General features: G+C 42.4%; 1 protein-coding gene and 1 long non-coding RNA gene across 2 annotated transcripts in view; both read left to right on the forward strand.

Moving 5' to 3' along the window:
- Positions 1-10,000, forward strand: part of LOC127001667 (sodium-independent sulfate anion transporter-like) — a 94,869-nt gene that overhangs the window by 45,767 nt on the left and 39,102 nt on the right. The window lies entirely within an intron of this gene.
- Positions 2,910-3,360, forward strand: LOC127001669 (uncharacterized). The gene is made up of 2 exons (XR_007755389.1): positions 2,910-3,052; positions 3,222-3,360. It is a non-coding gene; the product is annotated as an uncharacterized LOC127001669 (long non-coding RNA).

Here is a 10,000-nt window from a genome sequence, read left to right on the forward strand (position 1 = left end):
GAGAGAGAGTTAGGTCGGGTTAGCTGCAGCAGGAAAGAGCCAGACTGAAAGGATGGAGGAGTTGCTTGTTGAGGATGAAAGGAAAGAGGAGGGAGAGAGTGGAGAAGAAACTTAGGAAAGGAGGGAAGAGTGAAGGGAAGAGGGCAGGTAGGTAGACGTGTAAGGTAATAGAAAAGGGAGGGAGGGAGAGATGAAAAGAGGTACTGGTGAAAGGTAACAGGGAGAGAACGAGTGAATAAGAAGGGAGGGAGGGAGGGTCATATCTTTAAGCATTTCGGCGCAAGAACACACATATATGACAAGGCTTTCGTATGAGTTTTGAGCATTTCCTGAGGTAGTTTAGTGACCCTTCTTCTGTATCATGAACGAATAAGAAGGGAAGGGAGGGACATGTTAGGTATAAGTGTCATTTTCTTAAACGTGTATGAGTTTTGAGCATTTCCTGAGGTAGTTTAGTGACCCTTCTTCTGTATCATGAACCTAAAAAAAAACGAGTGAATAAGAAGATTAGGTATATCAGTGTCATATTTTATGAGTTTTGGGCATTTCCTGAGGTAGTTTAGTGACCCTTCTTCTGTATCATGAACCTAAAAAAAAACGAGTGAATAAGAAGGGAGGGAGAGAGGGACATGTTAGGTATAAGTGTCATTTTCTTAAACATTTCGGCGTCCAAGCACACATATATTACAAGGCTTTCGTATGAATTTTGAGCATTTCCTGAGGTAGTTTAGTGACCCTTCTTCTGTATCATGAACCTAAAAAAAAACGAGTGAATAAGAAGGGAGGGAGGGAGGGACATGTTAAGTATAGGGGTCATATTTTTAAGCATTTCGGCTCCCAAGAACACACATATTTGACAAGGCTTTCTTATGAGTTTTGGGTATTTCCAGAGGTAGTTTTATGGCCCTGGTGGTAGAGTGACCCTTCTACTACTACTACTACTACTACTACTACCTTACCTGTCCTTCACCTCTCTTCTACTCCTCCCTCCACCCACCTTACCTTACCTTACCTCACCTTACCGTTTCTTACCTCCATATGTATAAACAGACCTGATTTGCACCTCCTGTTTACCTTCACCTAACGTCTTGCTCTGCCATTCCTCACGTCGCCTGAAACTTTCCTTGCTCTAACTTTCATCACTACCACCATCACTACCACCATCACCACCCTCATCCCTTTACTCATTAGAACCTGACTGATCTCCTTTTTGGCCATCGGAAATAGTTGATGCGAGATTTGAAAGCGTCTAACAGTATCGATCCAAGAGAGAGGGAGTGTGGGAGCGAGTGAGGGAAGGAGGTATATACAGGTGTGTGATCGGGTATATAAAAGTAATTAAGAAGAGAGAGAGAGCAGTTCCATCACACCTGCACCTTTCATTATATCTACAGTTGTTTTCTTTCCACATTCATTACATCCACAGCTTTTTCCTTCTCTTTTACTACTACTACTACTACTATATTGTTTAAGAGAGAGAGAGAGAGAGAGAGAGAGAGAGAGAGAGAGAGAGAGAGAGAGAGAGAGAGAGAGAGAGAGAGAGAGAGAGAGAGAGAGGAAGTGAGCTTTGCTTTATTTTTTGAGGAGTCCACTGACTACTGACACTGACGGATATTATTCTCTCTCGCACCACAACGTTGGGGTGAAGAAAATTTTGTGTCTGAATTTACTTGTTCACATCTGAGTTTTACGCCATTGTCATTCGATCCTCGGAGCGACGTTTCTCAGATGTTTTCAAGAGAGAGGTAGAAAGCCTTTCTTCGTAGGATTTGTTGCGCAAGGAAGGGATCATTTCGTTGCCCGACGCTGGTTGAACGCTTTTTTAACGCCGCGCATTTCGTATTCGATTCGAATTCCTCGTTCCAACTTCCAACCTGGCACACTGGTACGTGTGCTAGCCAGGCATCCGACTGTTGAAATTTTGTTGAAATTTTCTCCCTCTGGAGGCTTTGCCTGTCTTCGTCAGTGAGAACGAGTTTGCCAATCTGTGTGTCGTGCAAATTTAATTAATGCGGTTATTGAGTCCAACATCCACGTCGTTGATGAGAGAGAGGAAATGCAAAACAAGCAAAAAGGAAAGCAAGAAGGAAAGAGGGACGCAAATTCCCCGCATACCATTCCAAGGTCATTTCTTAGGATGATCTGTCACGTTCCTTCGGCCCTTCGTTCTGCCATCCCGGATCCGACAAACTCTGTGATCGGCGCCTTCACGGTACTTTAGATTAACTTAATATTCCCGGCTGGTGGTTTAAGAGGCAAGTCTTGTTCCAACCCTCCTCGCCTCGGCGGGGCTGGGGAGCGTCAGGGGGCCCAAGGTCTCCCTGGCGAGCGTCGCAGGGCCCAGGAGTCCCGGCAGAGCGCCTCGGCTCCCCCGGGGCGTTCATGGCGGTGCTGGAGATCCCGAGGGTCCAGGGGCGGGGGGTGGGGCCAGCAAGACAGTACTGAACACCTCAATAACCAGACGACGCAGGTAATGACACGTTCGTTACACGTTGTAGAAGGAAGGCACTGAATGCAATCGTGTCATCTCTACAAAAACAACAGAAAACATCAGAAAAGACAAAAATCAAGCATTAAGGCGTGTGGTGTTGTGTGTTGGTGTGAGCTGGTCTTTTCTGGGGTGAAGGAGACTTACCCGTACCAGCACACAGCACCAAGAAAAAGCGATTGAAGAGAACACCGAGAAAAAGGATAGAACAGAAACAATACCAGAAAAGGAATGATATAAAAACAGAATAAAAGAAGAAGGAAGATATAGAAAAAGACCACCAAAAAATGATAATACAGGATCACAACATCGATAAAAGGAAAATATCGTGTCATCTCATCAACTACAAAAATGAACAAAAAAATCACAAAACGACAAAAAGCCAAAAAAATCTAGCATTAAGGCGTGTGGTGTTGTGTGCTGGTATGAGTGGGTCTTTTCTGGGGTGAAGGAGACTTACCTGTACCATCACACAGCACCAAGAAAAAGCGAGGAACACCGAGAAAAAGGATAGAACAGAAACAATACCAGAAAAGGAATGATATAGAAACAGAATAAAAGAAGGTGTTTGGTGTAGTATGCTGGGACGAGTGGGTCTTTTCTGGGGTGAAGGAGACTTACCTGTATCATCACACCGCACCAAGAAAAGGCGATTGAAGAGAACACCAAGAAAAAGAGGATAAAACAGAAACAATACCAGAAAAAGAATCATATAGAAACAGAATAAAAGAAGAAGGCGTTTGGTGTTGTGTGCTGGGACGAGTGGGTCTTTTCTGGGGTGAAGGAGACTTACCCGTACCAGCACACAGCACCAAGAAAAGGCGATACGAGAGAACACCAAGGAAAGCGGATAGAACAAAAACAACACCAGAGTAAAGGCGAAATTTGGAAAAAGAATTAAAGAAGGAAAATAAAGAAAAAGAACACCAAAAAAATGATAATATGGAATCACATCGATAAAAAGAAATGTATAGACAAATCATCCACCTTTCGGCCCTGACTAACATCCAAAATCATGGGTGAGTCTTTTCTGGGGTGAAAGAGGCTCATCCAGATCAAGGAATATCAAAAAAGGATGATATGAAAAGAGCACCAAGAAAAGTAGATAAAAATAGAAAATAATGAAAAGAAAAAGAAAACACCAAGGAAGAGAAAAATTAGATTAAAGTAAATAAAATAAATAAATAAATAAATAACAACAATATAATTATATAAAAATTTAAAAATATATTAAAAATCAAATATTATAAGAAAAGGACATCATTCACCTTTATGCCTGAACACCAACATCATCAAAAATACGGGCGAGTCTTCTCTGGGGGAGGGGGGGGAAGGGTCATCCAAACCATCACAGAACATCCAGGAAAGGATAAACACCTCTTACTAGGCCTAACTGGATAGGTGGCAGTGAGAAGGAGATTTTCAATACTGCACGATGACTTGCAGGTGTTTCTCCTTTGGCGAGTGCTGGCGAGCGCAGCCTGATAAAAACAGCAAGAATCTTCACTCTTTGGGCATAGTGTGGTCGTGCTTATCATCTGTGGAATTACTGATAAAATTATGACATTATTTCATCCCTCATTTCCTTCTCTGTCGTGTTTACTTTCCTCTTGATAGGCTGTGTGAAACAGTTCTGTAAATGGCGAATTACTTTATTCCTTCCACCCAAGACAGATTTTCTGCTCATACCACTGTGCTGCACTTTTCATATAATTATGTTTCCTTGCACAAATTTCTTAGTCCTGTAGTCTACCCAGCCTTTTAGCTACATGATTTGTGCAGTCCCACTTACAAGCCACATTCTCACAGAATTTCACAATGTCCTCTTTTCTTATCATAATATATTTTGTATATGACTTTTTGGTCTCTTATTTGTTGAAGATTGCCTATCCCTCTCCATAGAGCTTGTGGCAGTGCGCGAAGTGAAAACCACGCACGACCCAGCCGGCGGGCTGCTGGCGCCTGAGACATTTGTTTGTTCATCCTTACTCTTCCTTCGTCTTTCTTGCTTATGCATGACTTTACCTTTGCTTTTGTCGTGCATTGGAGGGTTTTGTTATGGTTGCTAAGTGCTCAAAGCAGAACGTAGGGGGTGGAAAACAAAGGAATGCGTCTGCCGAGGTGGAGCTGACGAGCCAACATCCTCTATTTAGTATTTAGTTAGGTCTGTGGGCCACTGAACGTCAAGGACACAACCGGTGGAGAATGTACATGTATATGTATGACTGTACGTGTGGCGACACCTGGTCGATGTCGCACAACAGGATGTCTTACAACACGTCGTGCTATTGGCCGTGGGAAGCTGTGATGAACTGACACTAGGATCAGCATGATGACTTTCATCAACAGTCATCAACCGGAACCCACACCCTTCCGGACGAACTACAAGCAAATAAAACGGCAGAGCACCGCTCGCCTGCCCGTCACCCGTCTTCTCTCTTCTCCGCGTTGTTCACCCGTTTTATTTGCTTGTCCGGAAGGGTGTGGGTTCCGGTTGATGACTGTTGATGAAAGTCATCATTTGCTGATCCTAGTGTCAGTTCATCACAGCTTCCCACGGCCAAAAGCACGACGTGTTGTAAGACATTCTGTTGTGCGACATCGACCGGGTGTCGCCACACGTACAGTCATACATACACATGTACATTATAATATACACATTACAGGAAAGCCCACATGTTGCCACTTGTCACACATACACAAAAAGTATTAGGGTTTGTTTTAGGGTGCAGAAACTGAGATTATAATTTATTATGATTGCCATTTTTGCTGCGCAGCACGTAGAAAAATTTAAAGATCTGCGCACCTCAGGTACTCAAAACAGAAGTATACAGTCCAAATAAAGTTTATTCAGTTTTTCACCTAATGGTACTACGTTTCTGAGTCCTTGAATCGTTGGGGTCATTTAACTTTTCCCCTTATGCTTAAGCCGGCCTTGTTTGTATATACTGAATTTGTTCCACTCCTCGAATGACCGGTTTTTGCCTATATGTATTTCCTTCCTGAATTTGAACGTATCCAAACTGACTCATTTCTAAGGATTATAACATCTCTTTTTCAGTTCGTATTTTATCAAGACCGCTCCTCTACAACCCCCTAAACCATTTAACACACTTCAGCTAAACTACCACTCACGCTTTTCCATGAGCCCAAATTAAGGTTACTCAATTTTCACCTAATGGTATACGTTTCTAAGTCCTTGAAGCGCTGGGGTCATCTAACTTTGACCCTTGTGTTTAAGCCGACCTTGGATATTAGCATTCGGAAGAGGAGCTGAAACTTCCTAAGGGGTGAAACTTTTTAAGCCCTCAATCAAGTCTATACAGTCCCTTACATCAGGACAATAATAGGCCACACATCCTCTTCTGTAACGGAGTGGAAGACGAAGACAGGAACAGGTGGAGAGGGAGGGACGAAAGGAGGGAATGAAAGAGAAGAGAGGAACAAGTGGAGAAGAAGGGATGAAAGGAGGGAAAGATGGAGAGAGGAGGATAAGGTATAAAGAGAGGGAGAGAGGATAATAGGCTACACATCTACTACAACGGAATGGAAGACGAAGAAAGGAACATATGCAGAGGGAGAGACGAAAGTAGGGAATGGAAGAGAAAGGAGGAAAAGGTGTAGAGAATGGGAGAAAAGGAGGAAAAGGAAGAGAATGGACGAACCAAGTGTATAGAAAATGGGGGACGAAGAAAGGAACAGATGGGGAGGGAGAGAGGAAAAGAGGGAATGGATGAGAAGGAAGGAAAAGGTGTAGAGAATGGGAGAAAAGGAGGAAAAGGAAGAGAATGGACGAACCAAGTGTATAGAAAATGGGAGACGAAGAAAGAAACAGACGGAGAGGGAGGGACGAAAGGAGCGAACGAAAGGGAAGGGAGGAACAACTGTAGAGAGTGTAAGGGAGGAAGGGAGAGTGGGAGGGAGGGAGGGAATGGAAGAGAAGGAGAAACCAGAACAGGTAAACAGGACAGGTGACATCCAGATTCGAGCAGATTTAGGTAGTGGTGGTGGTGGTGATGGTGGTGGTATTGGTGATGAGGATGATTAGAGATGTGGGGTAGGAGTTTATAAGTGGTGTTGATGGAGGGAGAATGGAGGTAGGTTACTAGTGGTGGTGATGGTGATGGTGGTGAAAAAATGACATTGATAGATGAATCGAGTTAGTGGTGATGACGGTGGTGATGGAAGTGGTGATTATAGTGATGGTTTTGGGAATGGCGCCGAAAATGTGATGGTGATGGTAATGTAGTCCAAATAATAATGGTGGTAGTAGTAGTAGTAGTAGTAGTAGTTATAGTAGTAGCAGTAGTAGTAGCAGTAGTAGTAGTAGTAGTAGTAGTAGTAGTAGTAGTAGTTGTAGTGGTGGTAGTAGTAGTAGTAGTTATAGTAGTAGTAGTAGTAGTAGTAGTAGTAGTAGTAGTAGTAGTTGTTGTAGTGGTGGTAGTAGAAGGTAGTTGTAGTAGTTGTAGTAGTAGTAGTAGTAGTAGTAGTAGTAGTAGAGGTAATAATAATAATGATAACTTTATTTTCCTTTCCTCTCATCTTCGCTTCACTTATCTCCCATTTTCTTTCTCCTCCTTTTTACTGTTTTTCGTTTTCCCTTTTTTTTCTCCATTTCCTCCTGTTCCTTTTTCTGATCTTGTTATTTTTCCTCCTCCTCCTCCTCCTCCTCCTCCTCCTCTGCCACTCTTCCTCATCATTCCTCATCCTTCTTCGGTGCCTTCCTCTCCTCCATCTCCTCCTCCTCCTCTTCTCTCTCGATTACATAACTATAATAATAATCTTCTTATTCTTCTTCTTTTTCTTATTATTTCTCCTCCAGTACCTCCACCCCCTTCTCTTCTTTTTCTTCTTCTTTCTCCTCTTCTTTTTTTTCTTCGTCTTTATCTTCTTCCTCTTATTCTTTTTCTCTTCCTCTTCTTCTTTTCTTTTCTTCTTCTCTCTCTCTCTCTCCCCTCCTTCTCCTCCTCCTCCTCCTCTACAATCACCACCACAGCTACATGAAGATGGTGATGACTACTTAAATCATCATCATCATCATCATCATCACCATCACCACCATCATCATCAAATTCTTCTCTCTTGTCGCCCCGTCATAAGAAACTTCCCCAAAACAAAACTTTCCTCCTCCTCCTCCTCCTCCTCCTCCTCCTCCTCCTTCCCTTGCTTCTTTTAATGAACTTGTCAAGAGCGAATAAGAGAGAGAAAAAGATGGAGGAAAAGGAGAGAAAGTGTTCGGTAAGTTGGAAATGAGGGATAATTTGTGCTGAAAGGGAGGAGGAGGAGAAGGAGGAAGAGGAGGATTAGGAGGAGGAAGAGGAGGAGGAAGAGGAGGAGGAGGAGGAGGAAGAAGAAGAAGAAGCAGAAGAAGAAGAAGAAGAAGATGATGATGATGATGATAAAGAAGAGGAGGAAAGAGAAAAAGAAGAGGAGAAAAAAGAAAGAGGAAGAGAAAGAAGTAGAAAAAAGAGGGAGAAGGAGAAGAAAGAATATGAAAAAGAGAAAGAAGAAAAGAAAGAAGAAGAGGAGGAAGAGAAAAGAGAAGAATAAAGGAAAAGAAGTAGAGTTTTATTATATTTAGGTAAAATTGAGAGAGAAGAGGAGGAGGAGGAGATGGAGGAGAGGAAGGCGCCGATGAAGGATGAGGAATGATTAGGAAGGGAGACAGAGGAGGAGGAGGAGGAGGAGGAGAAAAAATAACAGGATCGGATGAAGATAAAGGAGGAAACGGAGAAAAAAAGGAAAACAAAAAGCAGTAAAAGGAGGAGAAAGAGAAAATGGATGATAAAGGAAGCGAAGGAGAAGAAAGAATAGGAAATGAAAAGTAGGTTGAAATACGAAGAGGATGAAAGAAATAGGAGACAAGGGAAGATAAGGGAAAGGAAAGGAAGGGCAACAACGAAGAGCAGGAGGAAGGAGATGAAAAAGAAGAAGATGGAAGAGACGAAAAGGAGGAGTAACGAAAAAAGAGGGGAAAAGAAGAGAGAGAAAGGCAAGAGTAGAAAAGCATAAGAGAGAGAAGACGAAGAAGTAAGAGGAACAGGAAGAGGAGGATAAAGAAGGAGATAAATGAGACGTGAAGACGAAGAGGAAAAATAAGAACGGAAGCTAAAGATTGGAATAAGAAAAAAATAAATTAGTAAGAAAATTGGAACAGAACGAAGAAGAGAAGAAATAAACAAACAAAAGACGAACAAGAAAAAAAATATAGGAGATCGCAAGCAAATAAAAATATCTGAAGAAAATTAATGAAGAAGAGAAATAGCAAGACGAAAGAGGAAGGAAGTGGAGAAGAGAGGAAGGGAAGAAGAGAAATGGAAATGGGGGAAGAAGGGAAGAGGGAAGAGGGGGCGAGAGGGGAAAGAGTAAAGAAAACAGAACACTAAAGATTGGAACACGAAAAAAAAATATTAAGAAGAAAATTGAAACGGGAAGAAGAAGAGAAGAAAAAAAGCAAACCAAAATAACGAACAAGAAGGAAAAAAAACAGGAGGGTGGAAGCAAATAGAAATATCTGAAAAAACATAAATGTGAAGAAATTGGAAAACGGAAATGGAAGTGGAGGAGGAAGGGAGGGAGGGAGGGAAGGAGATGGTAAGGGGGGAGGAAGGGAGGAGGGGAAAGAGGAAACAGGAGAGTAAACTAAAAAATGAAACATGAAAAACTATATTAGGAAGAAGATTGCAACGGGAAGAAGAAGAAGAAGAAGTAGAAGAAGAAGAAGAAATAATAAGATGAAAAAGAAAAAGAGAACAAAACAAAGACGAAAAAAATAGAAAACAGGAGAGTGGAAGCAAATAGAAATACCTGACGAAAATTAATGTAGAAGAGGAACAGGTAGACGGAAGGGGAAGAAAGTGAAGGAAGAAGGGAGGGAAGGAGAGAGATTGAAAGGAGGGGCTGAGAGAAGAGAGTGGAGGGGCGAGAGAGGAAAGAGAAAAGAGGAGAGTAAACTAAATATTGAAACATGAAAAACTATATTAGGAAGAAGATCGCAACAAAAAGAAGAAAAAGAAAAAAAATAAGATGAAAGAGAAACAGGAGAGCGGAAGCAAATAGCAATATCCGAAGAAATTTTAACGTGAAGAAAAAAATGGAAGATGGAAGAGGAAAGCAATGGAGAGGAAAAGAAGGGAGGAAGGAGAGAGATGGATAGGATGGGACGAAGGAGGGAGGGGAGGGATGGGGGGGGTTGAAGGTGTCCGAACTCGCTTCATGCCATAACTCAAGTAACTTTTGTTCCGTTTCTTGGGAGGCGTTTATGAAGGAGGCAAATTGGCAACGATGACAAGCGAGAGAGAGAGAGAGAGAGAGAGAGAGAGAGAGAGAGAGAGAGAGAGAGAGAGAGAGAGAGAGAGAGAGAGAGAGAGAGAGAGAGAGAGAGAGAGAGAGAGAGAGAGAGAGAGAGAGAGAGAGAGAGAGAGAGAGAGAGAGAGAGAGAGAGAGAGAGAGAGAGAGAGAGAGATAGAGAGATAGAGAGAGAGGATATGACAGAGGGAATAGATGTGGAAA

The sequence above is a fragment of the Eriocheir sinensis genome, chromosome 21 (assembly GCF_024679095.1).
Source record: "Eriocheir sinensis breed Jianghai 21 chromosome 21, ASM2467909v1, whole genome shotgun sequence".
Lineage (NCBI taxonomy): Eukaryota > Metazoa > Arthropoda > Malacostraca > Decapoda > Varunidae > Eriocheir > Eriocheir sinensis.